This window comes from Scyliorhinus torazame, chromosome 5, assembly GCF_047496885.1.
Source record: "Scyliorhinus torazame isolate Kashiwa2021f chromosome 5, sScyTor2.1, whole genome shotgun sequence".
Lineage (NCBI taxonomy): Eukaryota > Metazoa > Chordata > Chondrichthyes > Carcharhiniformes > Scyliorhinidae > Scyliorhinus > Scyliorhinus torazame.
Genome location: NC_092711.1, coordinates 116,839,743 through 116,863,235, shown reverse-complemented (window position 1 = coordinate 116,863,235; position 23,493 = coordinate 116,839,743). Strand labels below are relative to the sequence as shown.

Here is a 23,493-nt window from a genome sequence, read left to right as displayed (position 1 = left end):
GAGAGAGAGACGGTTCTTTGTCTCATGGGCAGTGGGTAAGGAAGCGGAAACCTGGAGGAAGCGATGGAGCCGGGTCTGGATGGGGAGAGTGTCTAAACACCGGGTGAAAGCCCTAAACCAGGAATACGTACCTGGAAGTCCTGCGTTTGCAGCTTCGGGTCGTTTTCCCGGGAACAGGCCCGGTTTGACGGTCGCCATCTTGATTCAATTGAATCGGTGCGCATGCGCGGGTGGTTGGTGGGCTTCGGGTTCTCTATTCCCGCCCGGGTCCTAGTGCTCGGGGAAGGGGCTTCCGGGTCGAGAACGGCCGCGCATGCGCCCTGCTGCACCTGAGAAAGATGGCGGCCGCGCATGCGACCTGCTGCACCTGAGAAAGATGGCGGCCGCGCATGCGACCTGCTGCACCTGAGAAAGATGGCGGCCGCGCAGGCGCCCTGCAGCATATCAACACCAAAACAGATGACAGCCGTTTACAGGGCCCGATCAGACAGAAAAACACCTATGCGGCCGCCCCATTCGGTACAAACACCGAACTGTATCAAAAGTGCCGGAACCAATTCATCACTCTAAGGAACGTAACGGAACAATGGCGGATTAGTCTACCCGGAATGCCGGGCGCGGATGAATACGCCCTACCTCCATCACAGGAGCCAGAACGAGTAGGCATCAGAATGTCCCGCCCCCGGAAGTCGCCTCTCTGTGCGGAGCATGCGCAGTGCTGCTCCGGGCTGAGCGCAGCCGCAGTGATAGTGAGTCCAGCTCCCAGACGCTGAATGAGATCCGCCGCCAGCCCATGATGTGGAGATGCCGGCGTTGGACTGGGGTGAGCACAGTAAGAAGTCTTACAACACCAGGTTAAAGTCCAACAGGTTTGTTTCGATATCACTCCTTGGAAGGAGCAGCGCTCCGAAAGCTAGTGATATCGAAAAAACCTGTTGGACTTTAACCTGGTGTTGTAAGACTTCTTACCAAACCCCCCCAATAAGACCCATTGGTTTTATTGTCAGTCTGCAGACAGGAGCTGGAGAACTGAGTCCAGGCAGAGGAAAGGGAGGGAGAAAACTGGGAGTGGAGGAAAGAAATGATGCAGATGGTGAGATGGGTTTGGATTGCAGCCCAGGGAGGAGGGAGAGTGTGTGGGACGGGGATTTACAGCTTTGGGGGAACAAGAGAGGGAAAAATGTTCCAGCGAAACTAGAATTGTCTGTTCAGAATTTCTACCCTGGATTGACAGTGATGACTTTTGTAAACTCCTTTTACAGGATATTGGAAGTGGAGGATTGGATGACAGAAAACTCAAACCAAACATCACATCAAAATTTGACAGTCACTCAATTCATTAAGAGCTCAATATCTTCATTCTTTGAATTTGGAAGGAGAAGTGTTTGTTCTGTTTCAGCAAGGTGACTGCAAAAGCACCGAGACTCACCCCAATGAGAGTTTTCCAATCCACTGACTGTGGAGAGAGTTTTAACCAGTTACACAGCCTCAAAAAAATGTATCACATCATTCACTGCAGGGAGAAATTAAATGCTTGTTTGTGAAAAAATGAAATGAAAGTCGCTTATTGTCACAAGTAGGCTTCAAATGAAGTTACTGTGAAACGCCCCTAGTTGCCACATTCCGGCGCCTGTTCGGGGAGGCTGGTACGGGAATTAAACTGTGCTGCTCGCCTGCCTTGGTCTGCTTTAAAAGCCAGCGATTTAGCCCAGTGTCCTAAACCAGCCCCAGGCTAAACCAGTGTGGACAAAGCTTCATCCGGGAGAGACATAAAGACCCCTCACCATGGAGAAACTGTGGAAATGTGTGGACTGTGGGAAGGGATTCAGTTACCCATCACAACTAGAAGTTCATCGTCGCAGTCACACTGGGGAGAGACCATTCACCTGCTCTGTGTGGGAAAGGATTCAGCTGTCCATCTGCCCTACTGAACCACCAGAGAATTCACACTGGGGAGAGGCCATTCACCTGCTCTGACTGTGGGAAAGGATTCATTAATTCATCCAACATTCTGATACACCAGCAACTTCATACAGGGGATAGACCGTTCACCTGCTCTGAATGTGGGAAGGGATTCACACGTTCATACAACCTTCTGACACATCAGCAGGTTCACAGTGAGGAGAAGCCGTTCACTTGCTCAGTATGTGGGAAGGGATTCACTCGTTCATCCAACCTATTGAATCACCAGCGAGTTCACACTGGGGAGAGGCCATTCACCTGCTCTGTGTGTGGGAAGAGATTCAGTCAGTCATCCAACCTGCTCACACACCAGAGAGTTCACAGTGGGGAGAGGCCGTTCACTTGCTCCATATGTGGGAAGGAATTTTCTCATTTATCTTATCTTCTGGAACATCATTGAGTTCACACTGGGAGCGGCCATTCAACTGCAATGTCTGAGGAAAGGGGTTTACTCACTCATCCCACCTGTTAACACACCAGCAAGTTCACAAGCGACTACAAGGTTTAGATTATACCCTCATTGATGCTGTTAATCATGTCCAGGACTGAATAATGTTCACTCTGACTGCCTTAATCTACTGATGAGGTTTATTATTCTGAATAAATGTGAAATAATTCAGCTTTGTTTGAAACGTTGTTGCAGATTTTTGTCTTTCCCACCTGAGTGTTGAACATCACCTGTCTGGAGCTGAGAAATGACAATCTGGGGGAGGATCATATGGCAGGAACAGAACTTCAGCCTGGACACAGTCCTTCAGGGTCACACTGAGAGAGACAAATGACACTTTGGTCTTTCTCATCACTCTTCACTGTCAGCAAAGTCCCCGTGTGGGTTAATCCTGAGATGTGTAAGAAATATGTTCCATCCGCTCTCCTCCAAATCTCAGAACCCCTAGACATGGAACAGAAGTCTTCTTTACAACTGTGTTCAGAGTCGGGAAGAACAATGGTGAATGCTGGAAATGTAATAATAATAATTGCTTATACATGTAGGCTTCAATGAAGTTCCTGTGAAAAACCCCTAGTCGCCACATTCCAGCACCTATTCGGGGAGGCCGGTACGGGAATTACACCCGCGCTGCTAGCCTTGATCTGCATTACACGCCTGCTGTTTAGCCCACTGTGCTGTCAAATCAGCGATTGGTGTAAAACTGTGATGTTCCTGATTGAATGTAAAGCAGCTGGATTGTTTCCAGGCTGAAAATGCATCGGAATCCGTCTAAAACATTTTAATGTGTTTGTGTGACAGTCACAATGAATTCATTGAATTGAAACCTACTTAAAATAGATTGCTGGAAGTTTGCATTAAAAACCAGCAGGAGGTCATCACAGGAACCTGGTAACAGCAGGGAGAATTAGACAATAGTTTCATTCCCAGATAAAGAAGGAGCTGCAGCTTGTGTCCAAGAATTTCCAGTTTTATTGATGTGTGCTTCCCACATTCTGTCCTTTTAAATAAACCTCACCCCTACCAGCCTTTTACAATCATAAACATAACAGAGAAAAGGGCGAAGCTGTGCCTGCCCCTTTAACTGGGAGCTGAGCAGTGTCAGAGCCCCGACTGTCCCTTTAAGAATGAGTGATGTTTTCAGCTGAAGATTCCGATTGGCCGTTTTCTGGGTGGTCTCCTTATTCTGATCGTTCTCTGTGATCCTCGGGTGTGTGAATCTGCTCTCCTGTCTCTCATTCTCTTCTCTCTCAGATTATCACAGGCAGGAAGTCTGTTCATGGTGATAACATGAAACTGACGCCTGCTGTTTCATTCTCAGGTAACACAACTTCCTGTTTCTGTGCTGCCGGTTCCAAACCACACATCTGACATCTGAGCAGAAAATAAACCCATTGACCACAATCTGGTGATAATATCTGTCAGTATGGCCTATATCTGTCCACAGAGTCAATGCAGCGTCACACAGATCACAGTGTGGTGACATTTACAAATGAGCCGGTTATTTCTGTTCAGAGTCTCCATTCCCAGACAGAACCGGCTGTGTCTGTGGATCAGTCACTGAGTTATTTCTGTTCTCTGTAGCTAGGAACTGATAACCTGCTCCCTTATATTTTATATCATTCTTTCTGTGTTACTTGTTTCCTCTATTTCTCAGCTTTTATCTCTTGCCACCTCACCTTTCTGTTTTTTTTAAATCTCTCAGTTCTTCTCTCAGTCTTTCTTTCTCCTTCCATCTATATTTCACTCCTATTCCTATTTAATTGAGGTGTTCAAAATCATGAAGTGTTTGTGATAGATTGAAGAAGGAAAAAGAGGGAGAAAAACAGAAATGTTGGAAAGTCAGCAGTTCTGGCAGCATCGGTACAGAGAGAAACAGAGTTAACGTTTCGAGTCCCTGTGACTCAGAGCAGGAGAAACCGGGATTGTCGCTCTGAGATCAGGAAAAGTGAAGGGGCGATTTAATAGAGGTGTTTAAAATGAGGAAAGATTTGTGATAGTGTCGATGGGGAGAAACTGTTTCCCAAGAGCAGGAGGGTTTATAACCAGAGGACACAGAGATTAAGATATTTTACAACAGAACCCAAGGAGGTGATGAGGAGAATTGTTTTTACACAGTGATGTGATGTGATCTAGAATTCACACTGACAGGCTGCAGGAAGCAGATTTAACAGTAAATTTCAAAGGGAATTGGATAAATTATTGTGGACGGTAAATTGGCAGAGTTATGGTGAATGGGGTTAATTGGACAGTTCACTCATCTTTGTGACATTCTGAATTTTGCTCAAACTGATGTTTTAACATTTGATCTTTTCAATCACAGTGTGTCTCAAAGAGAAGATTAAAACTTTGGGTTTGATGAGCTGTCGGATACATTTCCTGTGTGACTATGTAACTTGAGAACCACAAGAAGGATCTGAATATTTTCAGTTCCTCTAACACATGTACCTCGAATATCAGAAATCTCTGGAGTTCCCCATGTCCTCATTGCTGTCCCCTTGAGTATAACAGCTCTCAGTCAGGTGGAGTCAGTCACACGTGGTTCTGTCATGTTTCCATTCCTATTTTATCACACACCTCCCAGTGACACTCACCACAACACAGAAACCTCAAAATATCATTGCTTCCTTACACCTTGTCCTCCTATTACAATTGGATATTTACTGGGCCTTTTGTCTCCATTAATGTCAGCTTACCTGCAGGTCAAATGACCTCAGAGGCACTGGAACCAGACTCTGTTTATTGTACCAGCCTCATTCAGCCCAGGACCTGCAGTGGTAACATACACCAGAATTGGAATAAAAGGCAGGTTATTGTCTGATGAAGGGGGCGGCATGGTAGCCGCCTAGTGCTTAGGGCTCGATCATAAATCATAGAATTTACAGTGCAGAAGGAGGCCATTCGGCCCATCGAGTCTGCACAGGCCCATGGAAAGATCATGCTATCTAAGCCCACACCTCCACTGTAACCCGGTAACCCAGTAATACCATCTAACCTTTTTGGACACTAAGGGCGATTTTGCATGGCCAATCCACCAAACCTGCACATCGTTGAAATGTGGGAGGAAACTGGAGCTCCCGGAGGAAACCCATGTGGACACGGGGAAAACGTGCAGACTCCGCACAGACACTGACCCAACATGGGAATCGAACCTGGAACCCTGGAGATGTGAAGCAACTGTGCTAACCACTGTGCTGCGGTGGCACTGCTGCCTCACAGTGCCAAGGTCCCGGGTTCGATCCTGGCCCTGGGTCACTGTCCGTGTGGAGTTTGTAAACTCTCCCTGAGTCTGTGTGTGTCTCACCCCCACAGTCCGAAGATGTGCAGAGTAGGTGGATTGGCCACACTATATTTCCCCTTGGAAAAAAATGAATTGGGTACTCTAAAAAAATTTTTTTAAAGGTTAATGTCTAATGGGACAGAGTAACACACACCAGAAGCGGATTATATTATGTTGTCAACAAACCATGACTACTTCACTATTATTTGAAAACCAAATTTAGTTTTGGTTCTCTAGATGCTAACTGTATCATCATTACATTTGATCCAATGATGTTTTCACTCACATACTGCAGCCTGACTTAAGGGACCAGACAGTGTTAGTTGCTCTCAAATTGAGTGAATCCTTTGCTGTTTCTCCTCTGGGCCCCATCTCCACTATTATTGTTACTGAGACTCTCACTGTTATTATTGGAGAATCAAGGAGCACGGTGGCACAGTGGTTAGCACTGCTGCCTCACGGTGCTGAGGTCCCAGGTCCCATCCTGGCTCTGGGTCACTGTCCATGCGGAGTTTGCACATTCCCCCCGTGTTTGCGTGGGTTTTGCCCCACAACCCAAAGATGTGCAGGGTTGGTGGATTGGCCACGTAGTCTAAAGTTATTTTTAAAAACATTATTGGACAATCAGCGAGTCAGCCTGAGCCTGAGGCGGCTGTCACCATCTGGAACTGTCACAATGCCCGGGTGATCGACAGCGGCTCCGGACCAATAGGAAGAGCGGGACTGGACACCCGACCGAGAGGGGCTGATCCTCCAACCACTCGGAGTGAATGAGGGGCGGGACCAGCTGATATTGAAGCATGCGCAGTGTCAGTAATGGCGATGGAGAGCGGCTACTTCTTCTTTGTATCCATAATTTGTAAGAGGCGGTTAACAATATGTAGGGTGCGTGAGATCGCGGGGAAGGTCGGAAACGCTGCGTAAGCACATTGTGTGAGTCATTAAACTCTGAAAAGAGTTTACCGGATCCAGATTGTACTAAACGGGGCTGCAGCCCGTCATTTTCGGCCTGGAATAACGGCCGCCATCTTTATTGGAATGAGTGTGCACCATGGCGCATGCGTGATCGCCATCTTTGTCGGGGGCAACGTTTCGATCAGTGGGAGGAGCTTGTTACTGATTGTTCAGAATGCAGACAACATGTCCATCAATCTATATCACATCACCCTTTGAGTCCCAATGTCTGAATGATGGGGCGGTGGATTAATGGAAAGAAAGGGAAATACTTCCTCCTCTCCTGATCCCAATACCTGATGGTCTCAAGATCTGTGGTTCTGTCCACCCATGGCAAAAACTCAAGACCCTGAGTAGACGTCATCCTCAAATGAGGGACTGCTGATGACGACGTGGGGCAAAGTATAAGCGTGGAGAGGGCAGTACAGTGGTTAGCACTGGGACTACGACACTGAGGTCCCGGGGTTGAATCTTGGCCCTGGGTCACTGTTCGTGTGGAGTTTGCAAATTATCCCTGTGTCTGCGTGGGTTTCACCCTCATGTGCAAGGTTGGCGGATTGACCACACTAAATTGTCCTTTAATTGGAAAAAGTGAATTGGGTACTCTAGTTAGTTAAAAAAAATTATTGGACAATCAGCCTGAGCCTGTGGCGGCTCTCACCATCTGGAACTATCACAATGCCCGGGTGATTGACAGCGGCTCCGGACCAATAAGAAGAGGAGTAGCGGGACTGGAGGCCCGACCAAGCGCAGCTTGTCCTCCAACCAATCGGAGCGAATGAAGGGCGGGGCCAGGCTGTGATTAAAGCTGCGCAGTATCAGTAATTGCCCCTTAATTGGAAATAAATAAATACAAAATAAATAATTGGGTACTGTAAATTTTTATTTTTTTTAAAGTTTAGCGGGGAGCATGAACTGGACAAGGGAGCAGGCGAAGGGAATGTTGTGAATTTTCTATCCTAGACTGACAATCATAGAATCCCGACAGTGCATAAGGAGGCCATTCAGCCCATCAAGTCTGCACAGATCCTCTGAAAGAACACCCTACCTAAGCCCCCGCCCTGTTCCCGTAACCCCACCTGACAAACATATCTTTGGGCATAAGGGGCAATTTAACACGGCCAATCCACCTTTGGACTGTGGGAGGAAATTGGAGCAGCCCGAAGAAATCTACGCAAACAGGGGCAGACAGTGACCCACACAGACTGTGACCCAAAAGGCCGGAATTGAATCCAGGTTCCTGGTGCTGTGAGGCAGCAGTTTTAATCGCTGTGCCACCGTGCCGCCCCACACAATGATGGATTTGGGAAACTCCTTTTACAGGAAGTTAGAAAGGGAGAAATTACGCACGACAAACCCAAACCACAAATTTATTTTCTGAATTCCATTTTTGGATGGACATTGATGCCTTTTGTAAATTTCATTTTCAGGGTATTAGAAGAGGATTTACAGACCGGAACCTTGAGCAAACTTTTACATCACAATGTGACAGCTTCACTCGATTCATCAGGAAGTGAACATTATCGTCCTTTAAACGCAAGTGTTTGCGTTTCAGGTCATTATCATTCGCTGTGTTTACACACTCTCGCTCACACACACACATACACATACACTCCCTCTCTCTGTCTCTACCTCTCTCTCCCAAATGCTCTCCATCCCACACACACTGTCACTCTCACTCGCACCCTCATGCGCTCTCTCTCTTGCACCCTCTCTCACTCACACCCTCACATACTCCCCTTCTCGCACAGCTCCCCCTCTCACACACACCCCCTCTCTCACACACACTCTCCCTCTCTCCTCCCAAAGAGGTGAACCAGTTGTTCTTTATGACAACCGAGCAGTTTTCGTGGTCACCTTTTCCCAGTGCCTGCCCCACAAAGGTCCAGATTCATTCAGCTCAATTTCACAACCTGTCTTTGTGTTTTCATAGATTATCATAGAATTTACAGTGCAGGAGGCCATTCGGCCCATCGAGTCACTCTTGGAAAGGAGCACCCTACCCAAGGTCAACACCTCCACCCTATCCCCATAACCCAGTAACCTCACCCAACACTAAAGGCAATTTTGGACACTAGGGGCAATTTATCATGGCCAATCCACCTAACCTGCACATCTTTGGACTGTGGGAGGAAACCGGAGCACCCGGAGGAAACCCACGCACACACGGGGAGTGACCCAAGCCGGAATCGAACCTGGGACCCTGGAGCTGTGAAGCAATTGTGCTATCCACAATGCTACCGTGCTGCCCCAGAAACAACATCAAAGGGCTCGTCCGGGATTTGAACCCGGGACCTCTCACATTTTCATGTATCACAACCCCCGAATCGAGAAACTTACCCCGAGACCAACGAACCGGTTTTGGTGGGTTCTCTCTCACGCCCTATTTTCTGTTTTGAATCAATTTCACAGAGTATTAGAAGTGAAGGAACTTCAGTCAGGAAATTCAAACTGAACATCACGTCATGATCTACACTCACCAAAGCGTTTATAACATAAACATCATGGGAGTTTGAAGATGGAAGGAAGATGCACCGTTCACAGAGGGGACAAACCGTACACGTGTTCTGTGTGTGGACAAGGCTTCAGTCGATCATCTGGCCTTTCGAAACATAAATGCAGTCACACCGGGGGAAACCCATGGGAATGTGGGGATAGTGGGAAGGGATTCGATTATCCAAGTTGAAAATTCATCAGCGAATTCACACTGGGGAGAGACCGTTCACCTGCTTCGAGTGCGGGAAGGGATTCATACACACATATCACTTGCAGACACACCAACACATTCATGCTGGGGAGAGGCCATTCACCTGTTCGCAGTGTGGGAAAGGATTTGCTCATTCCTCCAATCTGCTGAGACACCAGCGAATTCACACTGGGGAGAGGCCATTTCAATGTCCAGACTGTGAGAAGTGTTATAAAAGTTCTGGGGAACTGATGTCTCATCAACGTGTTCACACCGAGGAGGCCGTTCAGGTGCTTTCACTGTGGGACTGGGTTCAGCCGATCATCTGACTTCTCTGTACATCAGCGAGTTCACACTGGGGAGAGACCATTTAAATGTCCAGACTGTGAGAAGTGTTATAAAAGTTCTGGGGAACTGATGTCTCATCACCGTGTTCACACTGACGAGAGGCCGTTCAGGTGCTCTCACTGTGGAAGTGGATTCAGGCGATCATCTGACCTCACTGTACACCAGCGAGTTCACACTGGAGAGAAACCATTCACGTGCTCGGTGTGTGGGAGGGGATTCACTCAGTTATCCAACCTGCTGATGCACCAGCAAGTTCACAAGTAACTTCAGTGATTGGAGCTAGCTGTTAAGCACATCCTGGACTGGAACATGTTCATTGGGGTCAGTTGCTGCTGATGTTCATAAACTCTAATCCAGTTACAAGGAATTAAATTCTGAATAAAAATCAAGTCAAATCAATTTGAGTTAAACAAAGTGTGTTGTATCTTTTTAATATCGCTAACACAAGTTAGTTCCTTTTGAAGGTCTTCTTCTCCCCATCTCCTCCATCCTCACCTCCAATAACAAGTGTGAGGCACTCTCACAGCTTCTTTGTCACTAAGGTTAAGACAATCCGATCAGCTGCCTCTGCTGCTTTCCTCCACTAACCTACCGGACCAAACTGTCTCTAAAGCCCATTTTTGTCCAAGTTCTGAACTTGCATCTTTCTCCATTTTCTCTCCCGTCACAACTCACCTTGTCCATGAGACCCCCGTTCTGCTTGATTGATAATTCCCATAAACTGCTGACATCCCAACTTCTCCGTGTGAGCTGATATTGTGAACAGCTCTCACTCTCTGCTGGTACTGTCTCTCTCAGCATTGAATCCACTGTCATCACCCATCCTAAAAAAACACTTGTTCCTCCCATCTTTACAAACTACTTCTCCATCTCCAAACTCCCTTTCCTCTCCAGTCCTTGTACTCGGTTTCCCCCAAGGATCTACCCTCAGTCCCTCCTATTTTCCCATCTACACACTGCCACTACGTGACATCATCCAAAAGCACCGTTTTAATTTTCACATGTGCACTGACAACACCCAGCTCTACCTCACCACCATTCCTCCACTGTGACTAAATTATCAAACTGCTTATCCCACATCCAATACTGGATGAAAGGTTTTCCTCCAATTAAAAATTGGGAAGACCAAAGCCGTTGTCTTCAGTCACCATTAGAAATTCCATTCCCTAACTCCCGAGTCCATCCCTCTCCCTGGGAACTGTCTGAGGCTGAACCACACTCTGCACAATCTCCATATCAGATTGAAATGAAAAATGAAATCGCTTATTATCACAAGTAAGCTTCGAATGAAGTTACTGTGAAAAGCCCCTAGTCTGTTCGGGGAGGCTGGTACGGGAATTGAACCGTGCTGCTTGCCTGCCTTCAAAGCCAGCGATTTAGCCCTGAGCTAAACCAGACCCTAAACCCACACAAACACGGGGAGAATATGCAAACTCCACACGGACAGTGACCCAGAACCGGGATCGAACCTGGGACCTCGTCGCCGTGAGGCCGCAGTGCTAACCCACTGTGCCACCGTGACCCCAAGATTTGACCCCAAGTTGAGTTTCTGACCCCATATCCACACCATCACTAATACCAGATATTTGAATCTCCATAACGTCACCTGCGTCCATCCCCACACCAGCTCATTTGCTGCTTTTATTTTGTGTAATAACCTTTGATGTGGCACCTTGGGAAATACCTTCTGGAAATCCAGATAAAGCACATCTACAGGTTCCTCTTTATTGACATCCCGTGTTACTTCCTCAGAGAACCTTGATAAATTAGTCAATCATGATTGATTCCTTGAACCCCATTTTCAAACACTGTCAAAAGAAAAATCAATCTCCTCTATCCCTCTGGCTCCTTTGCCAATTACCTTAGAGGGACTCACTTTCTGTTAAAGAGCTTGTCAACCCCTCTCACCCACTTTCCCAAAAGTGAATAAATTTATTCAGGAAAAGTCCAACCAATTCAAATATTTTCCTGTTATAAGTTTATTGATGAAACAGAAACATGGTTAAAAAAAAAAAACAGAAAATTACTTGAGGATCAAAGACAACCAGAGTAACAGGATGTTCACAATGTTCTGGGTCCCAAATGGTCCCCCTTCGGCTTCTCTGTACCCTGTTCTTGTGACTCCCTGTTTTGGACACGGGGCACTGGACCCTGGGGGTCGCATCACCGTCAGCCCCGGTCACCCTCCCCTGAACCCTGATTGGTTGGAGGTGCAGTTCTCAGTCAGTCTTCCAGCACCTTCCTGTCTCTATTATGAAAAATGAAATGAAAATCGTTTATTGTCACATAATAACAGTAGCTTCAAATGAAGTTACTGTGAAAAGTCCCTAGTCGCCACATTCCGACGCCTGTTCGGGGAGGCTGGTACGGGAATTGAACCGTGCTGCTGGCCTGCCCTGGTCTGCTTTAAAAGCCAGCTCTTTAGCCCGGTGCTAAATCAGCCCCTATTAGCGACGCCCATGGCAGTTTCCCACCTGGGGAACAAGCCCCGTTATTCTCTGCTAAATTCTGCCCTCAGCTCCATCACCTGGCTGTCATTGACACGAGCAATAGAGACAGAAAGGTGCCCGAGGGTCAAATAGGAAGACAAAACTTGTGGATTAGGATCTCCGTAAAGGTCAGCAACTTCTTGGAAAAAATCAAATTCCCAGTCAACAAATTAAAGGATCACATGACGTGACTTTTAATACAACAAACAAACAAACTAGAAGCTACTTAAACTCGGAAACCTACACATTAAACTTTAAATTAGAACTTTGCCCTTTTACATAACCTACAATCACACTCCAAGATTATAGTTACTGTGTCCTGGAAGTTGAAACTGAATTGTCTCAGGACCTGTCCAAAGTGATCACTCATTCCCGAGGATTTACTTCCGTTCTTCGACCAAGACACCGAGGTAAAAAAGGGAGAATAGAATAGAATGTGAACTGGCAAAATACATAAAAATGGACTGTAAAAGCTTCTGTGGCTACGTAAAAAGGAAACATTTTGCTCAGACAAAAGGTTTGTCCGTTCCAGATAGAGTCAGGAGAATTTAGAATGAGGAATAGAGATCTCTACAGCCACCTCGTTCAACACTCTGGGATGTAGACCACCAGCTTTTGGGGATTTATTCACTTTCAACCCCGTTAATTTCTCCAGTACTACCTTTTCACCAATACTAATCTCTGCCAGTCCCTTGGTTCTCTGGTGTTTTGGGGACAATTTCTGCATCTTCCTCTGTGAAGACAGACACACATTGTTTAGTTTATCTGCCATTTCCTTACTCCCCATTATAAACTCTCCTGTCTCTGCCTGGAATGGACCCACATTGGTCTTTGCTAATCTTTTCCTTTTCACATTTCTGGAGAAGCTTTTCCAGTCGGTTTTTATGTTTCTCGCCAGTTTGCTCTGATCAGTTTCTTGGTCCTCCTTTGCTGAATTCTAATGGATCTCATGGAATCTTTAACTTTTCTTGTTAACCACGGTTACATCACTTTTCCTGTTGGATTTTTGTTCCTTAAAGGAATCTATATTTGTTGTATATATGTGAAATAAAAGTCGCAAAAATCCCAGAGGACCATAAGCTGCTCTCCCCTTTGGCAGAGAGAGAGCTGACTGGAGGTGATTTAACCTGAGGGTCAGCACACCTCATAGAACATAGAACATTACAGCGCAGTACAGGCTCTTCGGCCCTCGATGTTGCGCCGACCTGTGAAACCACACTAAAGCCCATCTACACTATTCCCTTATCGCCCATATGTCTATCCAATGACCATTTGAATGCCCTTAGTGTTGGCGAGTCCACGACTGTTGCAGGTAGGGCATTCCACGCCCTTGCTACTCTCTGAGTAAAGAACCTACCTCTGACATCTGACTTATATCTATCTCCCCTCAATTTAAAGCTATGTCCCCTCGTGCGAGACATCACCATCCGAGGAAAAAGGCTCTCGCTGTCCACCCTATCCAATCCAATCCAATATATCTTTCCTGAGGTTTGGTGCCCAGCCTTTCCTCATAAGATCTTCCCTCCATACCAGGCAACATTCTGGTAAATCTCCTCTGCACCCTTTCCAATGCTTCCACATCCTTCCTATAATGCGGTGACCAGAATTGCACGCTATACTCCAAATGTGGCTGCACCAGAGTTTTGTACAGCTGCAACATGACCTCATGGCTCCGAAACATCCTTCCGCACTGTCCTCAACCAGGTGAGGGGCCTGGTTGAGAAGGCGGGGCCTTCATGAATAAACTCAGCCAGAACGGGAGTTGAATCCTCACTGTTGGCTTTGCTCTGCATCACAAACCAGCCGTCCAGCCAACTGAGCTAACCGACCCTCTGATAAATATGTAATAATTCCTTAAATATTAGGTATTCCCTGTACCAATCAGTTTCCCAGTCCACCTCAGACAACTTGCCCCTCATACCGTGATAGTTTTCTTCTGTGAGGAACGTACAGATAACTTAAACAAAAGAACCATGTAACCACCAGGGCCCATCTCCATGGTAACGTGGCATGCTTTGCGGGGTTCCAAACAGAAACGGCAACTAAATATCTTCAAACTTCCAAACACCCTTTCACTCTGTGATCCTTGTGCAATTTGAAGCCAGGTATTAGCAACAAGGCTCAAAGAGCATCAGCCCACTGGAGGCAAAGTGGTGAGACCGGGCAGTCCAGCAGAAAGAAACCCTCCGACTATTCCCACTGACCACCTGTCAGAATGAACAAAATGCAGTCCTGGGTGTAGAGCAGAAACAATAACAGCAGAATCCAACCCCTGTAATCAATTGTGAAATTGTTGGTGTCACAGCAGGTCCGATGAAACATGCAATCCCGTCTCACATTGAGAGGTGGACGGCGTCTCCCCAGTGTGGCCTCGCTGGTGTGTCCGCAGGTGAGATAACTGAGTGAATCCCTTCCCACACTGAGAGCAGGTGAATGGCCTCTCCCCAGTGTGAACTCGCTGGTGTCGCCGCAGGGTGGATACTTCAGCAAATCCTTTCCTACACAGAGAGCAGGTGAACGGCCTCTCTCCAGTGTGAACTCGCTGGTGTGACTGCAGGTTGGATACTCGAGTAAATCCTTTCCCACACAGAGAGCAGGTGAACGGCCTCTCTCCAGTGTGAACTCGCTGGTGTGACTGCAGCGTAGATAACCGAGTAAATCCTTTCCCACACCGAGAGCAGGTGAGTGGCTTCTCCCCAGTGTGAACTCGCTGGTGTGCCTGCAGGCTGGAGAACTGAGTAAATCCCTTCCCACACTTTGAGCAGGTGGATGGCCTCTCCACAGTGTGACTGCGTCGATGAATCTCCAGCTGAGATGGGACTCTGAATCCCTTCCCACAGGCCCCACATTTCCACGGTTTCTCCATGTTTTGGGTCTCCCACGTCTCTCAGGCTGGGCCTTGTCCTCAACAAGGGTACGGTCTCTCCCCGCTCTGAATGCCGTTATGTTTTTGAGGCTGAGTAAATGGTTAAAGCTCTTTCCACAGTTAGTTCACTGGAACACTCTCACTCGGGCGTGTGTTGTGTGGGTCTCGGTGCTTTTCCAGTCAGACTGATGGTTGAAATGTTTAGCTGACAGTTTGGGTAAAGATTTCTCCTTCTAGATTGAAAGCCCGATAACATTCAGGTTCCAAGGAAGGAAGTGACTGTCAGATCGAGACATGACGTTTGAGATTTCTGTCTGTAATTCCTCCTCGTCTAATATCCTGTAAAAACAATTTACAAAATTCATCACTGTCAGTACAGGTTAGAAATTCAGAACAGATAATTCTAGTTCCTATGGAACATGTTTTCCTCTCTTATTCCCCGAAAGCTGTAAATCTCCATCCCACACACTCTCCCTCCATTCTCACTCTGCTGTATCTAATATTCACCGTCCTAATTCTCCTGAAGGTGCTGATTTATGTTGATTTACAGATCCAAGCTCACTGCTTCCTGTCCAGGAGATCACAACAAATATGAGCTGCAGTCAGCCATTCGGCCCATCGAACCTGAACCATTCAATGGGATGATTGGCCGATCTACCTCAGCATCATTTTCCCACACTATCCCCATATCCCCCAACATCTTCAATATCTGGAAACCTATCAATCTGGGGGGGGGGGGGGGGGGGGGGGGGGGGGATGTGATACAGGTGCGGGAGTAGCTGGTTTTCCACAGGTTCTGGTGCCACTCACCTATAATCTGTCGATTATCCGGAGAGCCCGCCACTCGTCTCCCTATTCCTTGAATTTATATTTATCATCATGTCCCTGGAAGACGTCAGAGTTTGGTCTGGTAGGATTATGCCGGAAAAAGTGAAGAAATCAGTGATAAAACAGCGCAGGTGGATTCAGCGGGGTGGAGCCACCTTTTCAGCATGGTGGCCTGATCCTCAGGAGGTGTCTCGACTCTGGGGCTCTGGCAGGCGGCGAAAATGATAACTGCTGACATTGTCCGTGTTACTGACCAGAGGCGGAGTGTGCTGACTCAATATCTGTGAGCTCATGAGGCCCAGCTGCAAAACGCAATGAAGAGGCTCGATGATCCGGAGGAGAGAATCCTGAACATTCAGCAAGATGTCTCCTCGACGGAGGCAAGAATTCAACCTTTGAAAACCAGCCGAGTGGCTGGCGGAGGTCCTGGAGGACCGAGGGTCGCAGAAAGAACATTCGAGTCGTCAGCCTGTCAGAAGGTGTGGAGGGTAAGGCTCCCGTTAGGTTCTTCGGGGACCGGCTGCCACGTTTTCTCAGCTGGATGTGCAGCCTGAGTGTTCCAAATTAGAAAGGGTGCATCGTATCCTGTCTCTGAGGCTGAGGGATAGTTTTCATCCCAGGCCTGTAATCATTCACTTCCACAACTTGAAAGATCGCCAGAAGGTCCTGGAGACGGTTACGGTGAGGTGGCGTCCGGCTCCAGGAGGGAGTGAGGATTCAGGACTTTTCGGCAGCAACACAAACGAAGCTTCGCGACGTCGATGAAGGTCAATGGCAGCTCAAGGCTGTGGGGTGTGAATTACGTCAGGCTTTATCCTGCTCCCGGAAAATGGTATCCAACAACTCCGTCAAGTCTTTCAAAAATCCAACTATTGCCTTGACCTTCATTAAATCCATGAAGGGCCAGGATCTGGAGGGATGGTTTGCAGCTCGGACTAACTCAGGTTCTAATCCGGACTCTTTCCAGGTCATGGTGTTGTCTGAATTTCAGAATCACAGAAATACACATAGGGACAGGAGTAGGCCATTCAGCCCCTCGAGTCTGTCCTGCCATTTAGTGAGATCATGGCTGATCTGTGACCTAACTCCATATCCCTGAATATCTTTGCTCAACAAAACTCTACCTCAGATTTAAACTTATGTTGGATGATCAGCCATGATCGTGATGAATGGTGGAGCAGGCTCGAAGGGCCAAAAGGCCTCCTCCTATCTTCTATGTATCTATGTTAACAACTGATCCAGCTTCACCTGCTGTTTGTGGGAGAGAGTTCCAAACCTCTCCCACCCGTGTGTGAAGTTCTTCCTAACATCTCTCCTGAACGGTCCAGCCCTGATTTTTAGACAATGATCCCCGGCTTTAGAATCTCCAACCGGTGGAAACAGTTTATCTTCATCGACCCTGTCTTTCCCTGTTAATATCTTGAGATATTTAACCGTCTAAATTATTGTGAAAACTGGCCTAATTTGTGTTGTCTCTCCTGGTAATTTAACCCCTGTAATCCAGATATTGTGGGGTATTGTTTTATTGAACCTGTGTTGCATTCCCTCCAAGTGCAAAATATCCTTCCAACGGTGTTGTGCCCAGAACTGTTTACAGCCCCCAAGTGGGGTCTTCCCAGGGTTTTGTATAACTGCAGCATAACTTGTCCAATCTCCAATCCTCCAGATACAAATGCCAGCATTTCATTAGCCTTTTTGATTAATTTCTGCACTTGTTTGTGGCATTTTAAGGATCTGAAGAGGTAGAATTCCGAACAGACTTCAGAAAATACAAAATGGATGCCGCCTGATATAAAATGGACTCGGTTTAAAGACATTAAATGTGCTGACTTACGCACAAGACATTTGCACAACAAACTGACCTTTGAGTTATAAAGTTATCATACTTCTCCGTTGTTCAACTGCTATCATACAAAGAGTTTCAACCACAAACCGCGGTGAAGGCAGATGTTCAGTAAAAAGGCAACTGCCCGGACCTGATGTTGCAACGCAGTGTCTGTCATAGTATCTGCTAAGTAAATTAGCAGAAGCTGGCCTCGATTTCTTGCTGTTTCCTATTGCAAAATGACTAACGCATCTGCCTAATGAACTGACTCATGATCAACTGTCTACTTTGTTTACTCATGTGTATAAAGGCTAAGTCCCAAACACAATCGAGGAGACGTCGGCGACTCCCTGTCTGAGGGTATAGGGCTTCTCCCAGAGCTCTGTCATTTAATAAAGCATTTCTCTCACTGAATAGTCTACAATCTAGTTTCTGCGGGTTACTTTTCCCACAACAGATCTATGCTCCTGCACCGCCCCGCCAGTCTCTTCGACATCCACTGGACCGAACCTCTTTCCATTTAGAAAGTGCTCTGTTCCATACATTTTTGGTCCAAAATGTATAACCTCACACTTGTTTACATTGAATTCCATTTGCCACAAATTTGCCTATTCACCGAGTCTGTCAATATCTTCTTGCAATTTTATGTTATCATCTAATCTGTCTGCGATGCCACCGAACTTTGTATCATCAGCAACAGTGAAGAGGCCCTTCGGCCCATTGAGTCTGCACCAACACATGAAAAGCACCTGATCTACCTACCTAATCCCATTTGCCAGCGTTTGCCCATAGCCTTGAATGTTTTGACGTGCCAGGTGTTCCTCCAGGTACTTTTTAAAAAATGTGAGGCAACCCGCTTCTACCACCCTCCCAGGCAGTGCGTTCCAAACCATCACCACCCGCTGGGTAAAAAGGCTTTTAACTCAGAACCCCCCAAAACCTTCTGCCCTTCACCATGAGCTCATCTCCCCTTCTGACTGACCTTTAACTGAGGTAATGTGTCCCTATCCATCCTGTCCAAGCCCCTAATAATCTTGTATAGCCCTAATAATCATGTGCACCTCCACCAGACGTCCCTTCCCCCGCCCCCAATCTTCTCCGCTCCAATGGAAACAACCCAAACCCAAAGGATAATCCAGAAAATTACAAGCCGGTGAGCCTTACGTCAGTGGTAGGGAAATTATTGGAGAGAATTCTTTGAGACAGGATTTGCTCCCATTTGGAAGCAAGTGGATGTATTAGCGAGAGGCAGAATGGTTTGTAAAGGGGGGGGTCGTGTCTCACTAACTTGATCGGGTTTTTCGAGGAAGTGACGAAGATGATTGATGAAGGTAGGGCAGTGGATGTTGTCTACATGGACTTCAGTGAGACCTTTGACAAGGTCCATCATGGCAGACTGGGAGAGAAGGTGAAGTTGTACAGGATCAGAGGTGAGCTGGCAAGATGGATACAGGACTGGCTCGGTCGTAGAAGACAGAGGGTAGCAGTGGAAAGGGTGCTTTTCTGAATGGATGGTTGTGATTTGTGGTGTTCTGCAGGGATCAGTGCTGGGACCTTTGCTGTTTGTAGCATATATAAATTATTTGGAGCAAAATGGAACCGGTCTGATTAGTAGGTTTGCGGATCACACATTTGTTGATGGAATTGTGGATAGCGATGAGGACTGTCAGAGGATACTGCAGGATAGAGATCGGTTGGAGACTTGGGCGGAGAGATGGCAGATTGAGTTTAAACCAGACAATGTGAGGTAATGCATTTTGGAAGGTCTAATACAGGTGGAAATATACAACAAATGGCAGAACCCTTTTGAGTATTGACAGGCAGAGAGATCTGGGTGTACAGGTCCACAGGTCATTGAAAGTGACAACGCAGGTGGAGAAGGTAGTCAAGAAGCCATACGGCATGCTTGCCTTCATTGGCCGGGGCATTGAGTATAAAAATTGGCAAGTCATGTAGCAGCTGCATAGAACCTTAGTTAGGCCGCACTTGGAATATAGTGTTCAATTCTGGTCACCACACATACTTCCAGAAGGATGTGGAGGCTTTGGAGAGGGTACAGAAGAGGTTTACCAGGATGTTGCCTATAATGGAGGGCATTAACTATGAGGAGGGGTTGGATAAACTCGGTTTGTTCTCACTGGAACAACAGAGGTTGAGGGGCGACCTGATAGATGTCTACAAAATTATGAGGGGCATAGACAGAGTGGATAGTCGGAAGCTTTTTCCCAGGGGTGTAAGAGTCAATTACTAGGAAGCAGAGGTTTAAGTTGCGAGGGGCAAAGTTTAGAGGAAATGGGCAAGGGAAGCTTTTTGACACAGAGGGTAGTGAGTGCCTGGAACACACTGCCGGAGGTGGTGGTGGAAGCAGGTACGTTAGTGACATTTAAGGGGCATCTTGATAAATACATGAATAGGATGGGAATAAAGTAATATGGACCCCGGAAGAGTAGAAGGTTTTAAGTTAGATGGGCAGCATGGCCAGCACAGGCGTGGGAAGGCCGAAGGGCCTGTTCCTGTGCTGTACATTTATTTGTTCTTTGTTTGTTCTCTCTTCATAACTCAAATAATCCATCCCAGGCAACATCCTGGCGAATCTCCTCAGCACCACCAGTTCAATCATATCCTTCCTCTAATGTGGTGACCAGAACTGCTCACAGTAATGTCTCACATGTCATTTTCACCACACTATTAACCTGCCCTTCCACATTCACAGATCTTTGGACAAACACATCAAGGTCCCTTTGTTCCTCAGAACTTCCCAGTGTCACGCTGTCCATTGAATATTTTGTTGTCACATTATCCCTTCCAAAATGTGTCACCTCACACTTTTTAGTGTTAAATTTCATTTGCCACTTATCCACCCATTTGACCAACCCATCAACATCTTCCTGTAACCCAAGACACTCAACCTCACTGTTAACCATCCAGCCAATCTTTGTGTCATCCACAAAGCACTGATCCTACCCCCCACATAGTCATCCATGTTGTTTGTATAAATGCTGAATAATAGGGGACCCAGCACAGATCCCTGTGGTATGCCACTGGTCACTGGCTTCCATTCACTAAAGCAGTCGTCGCCCTCTGTCTCCTACATCCAAGTCAATTTTGAATCCACCTGATCAATTTTAAGTCTCTCATGTGGGATTGTGTCAAAGGCTTTGCTGAAATCCATGTAAACTACATCAACTGCACTACTCCCATCGACACACCTGGTCACATGGTTAAAAAATTCAATCAAATTTGTGAGGCATGACCTCCCTCTGACAAAGTCATGCTGACTATTCCTAATCAAACCTCTCCAAGTGGAGATAGAGTCCATCAGAATGTTTGCCAATAGTTTCCCTACCAGTGACGTGAGACTCATTGGTCTGCAGTTCCCTGGCTTATCTCTACAACCTTTCTTAAATAATAGGACCACATTAGCTGTTCGAGTCCCCTGGCAACTCCCCCCTTGGCCAGAGAGGGATTAGAACTTTGGGCAAGAGCCCCTGCAATGTGCTCCCTCACCTCCCACAGTATCCTGGGAAACAATTCATCCAGACCTAGTAATCTAATAATCTTATGGGAGGCACGGTAGCACAGTGGTTAGCACTGCCACTTCACAGCACCAGGGACCTGGGTTCGATTCCCGGCTTGGGTCATTGTCTGTGCGGAGTCTGCACATTCTCCCCGTGTCTGCGCGGGTTTTCTCCGGGTGCGCCGGTTTCCTCCCACAAGTCCCGAAAGACAAGATTGTTAGGTGAATTGGATATTCTGAATTCTCCCTCTGCGTACCCGAACAGGTGCCGGAATGTGGCGACTAGGGGCTTTTCACAGTAACTTCACTGCAGCGTTAATATAAGCCTACTTGTGACAATAATAAAGATTATGAATGGGCCGAAGGGCCTCTTTTCATGCTGTAAAACTCTATGACTCCAAAGATAGAGGTGGTAGAGGGAGAGAGGGAATGAGAAGGAATTTACAGAGAAACTGCCAAAGCCTCAACATTCACCAGCTCTAAGGACACACCTTAGCTCCCTTTCCAAAATGAAAGCAGCCTGAGCTGGATTTACATTCCCCTTAATTGATCATTGCTGGGTGATAATCCTGTACTTCCTCACCACACACCACTGTGATAGCACCTTCACTACACAGACTGCAGCAACTGACCAAACATCACCTTCCCAGTTATTCCTGAAGGCACCGCCTTCCCAACCTGGCCCCTTGCCTGAGGTGCGGTGATCCTCAGGTCACATCACCGCCAGTCAGCTCACTCCCGGGACCAGGCCTTGGTTCACAGCCGCCATCTTGGGGAAGCAGAGCGCATGCGCTGGCGTCTTGGTGACGCACCCACTAATAACGGGGGGGGGGGGGGGGGGGGGAGAGAGAGAGAGAGAGAGAGAGAGATCAAGGTTTCTGATTCCAGCTGGGTCCTAGTGCCGGTCAAACATCTGCAGGACTACAGCTTTTTTAAAAGTTTCACCCACGCCTGTGCTGAAGCTGATGTTTGTGGCCTGGGGGTCCCGTGGATCATGTAGACATTCAGTGTGAGAGACTGCAGCCTCCATATAGCTACCTGAAGGGGTTATACAGCGTTTGATTATAATTCGTGGTCCTTTCCACTCCATTATCAGGATGTTTGTGTGATATTTTCTTACCCTCTGGGTGATCTTTCTTTATTTAAAATACATTTCAGCAGCAGGCTTACTGGTAATTTTTAAAGGAATAAAGGTTATTTATTATCACAACATTTCCCTGGATGTTTGAAAATCTCAGTCTCTCGTCTCTTTCACACTCACTGACACATACACAGAAATTAGGTACAGATCAAGTTGAAGCTGTAATGATGAAAATGGAATGGAGACTGCAGTCTTTATATCGCTGCAGGTCTGTTGTCTTCTTGTTGAGCAGGTCCTTTAGTTGGAGTGAAGCGTGTTTAGAAACAAATAATTCTCATGAGGCTCTGAAGCTTCTTGTAGATGAATAGTCAGGAGGTTGGTTCTCAGGTGGACTTGGAAGCTGGAATAAGTTCAGTACTGTGGCTGCACTGGGAGACATTCAGCTCTGCTGGTTCAGCTGGTTCCTGGTGCTTCAGATGCTTCTCACACACACATTTGCTTTGTTCAGGGTTTATTATACTGCATCCCTGACTATTAACAGCAAGGTTAAAACTCAGACCCAGAACACCCCGATACAATAGCAGTTTACGATGCTCACTCACACTTATCTCGGTCCCAATTCGAGCTCATTCTCCTGTGTTCAATACGGCACTTGGAGACCAACAGTCCCAAGATTTCATATTCCTCAAATGCTGGGTCATCCTGACACAACGAGACATTTAAACTTCACAGGTGGCTGCAAACTTTCCTTATTCAGATCAGTGTTTAACTAAATGTTGGTCACAGAATCGAATGTTGCCCACAGTTTAATGTCCATAATAACCTGTTAAGTTGCAACCATCTTGGCAGAGTTTGTGGATCTGACAGTCTATAATATCTAGTATCCTTGTGTCGAGCGTGACATCTTGAATCTACTCTTGGGTCTGATTAAAACAGTGCCTTGTCACTGGGTGGGATTGGCGGCATGGTAGCACAGTGTATAGCACTGTTGCTTCACAGCTCCAGGGTCCCAGGTTCGATTCCCAGCTTGGGTCACTGTCTGTGGAGTCTGCACCTTCACCCCGTGTCTGCGTGGGTTTTCCTCCGGGTGCTCCGGTTTCCTCCCACAAGTCCCGAAACATGCTGTTAGGTAATATGGACATTCTGAATACTCCCTCTGTGTACCCAAACAGGCACCGGAACCCCACTGACCCAGCTCCGCTCCTTCTC

General features: G+C 46.9%; 1 protein-coding gene and 1 long non-coding RNA gene across 6 annotated transcripts in view; both read right to left on the bottom strand.

The window, feature by feature from the left end:
- LOC140421704 (uncharacterized) overlaps nucleotides 1-23,493 on the bottom strand; it is a 244,678-nt gene that overhangs the window by 185,410 nt on the left and 35,775 nt on the right. The gene's annotated exons all lie outside the window — the stretch shown is intronic.
- LOC140419583 (uncharacterized) lies at nucleotides 11,640-21,930 on the bottom strand. Its single transcript, XR_011945877.1, has 3 exons — nucleotides 21,836-21,930; nucleotides 12,517-15,372; nucleotides 11,640-11,926 (listed from the first exon to the last, which is right to left on the bottom strand). It is a non-coding gene; the product is annotated as an uncharacterized lncRNA (long non-coding RNA).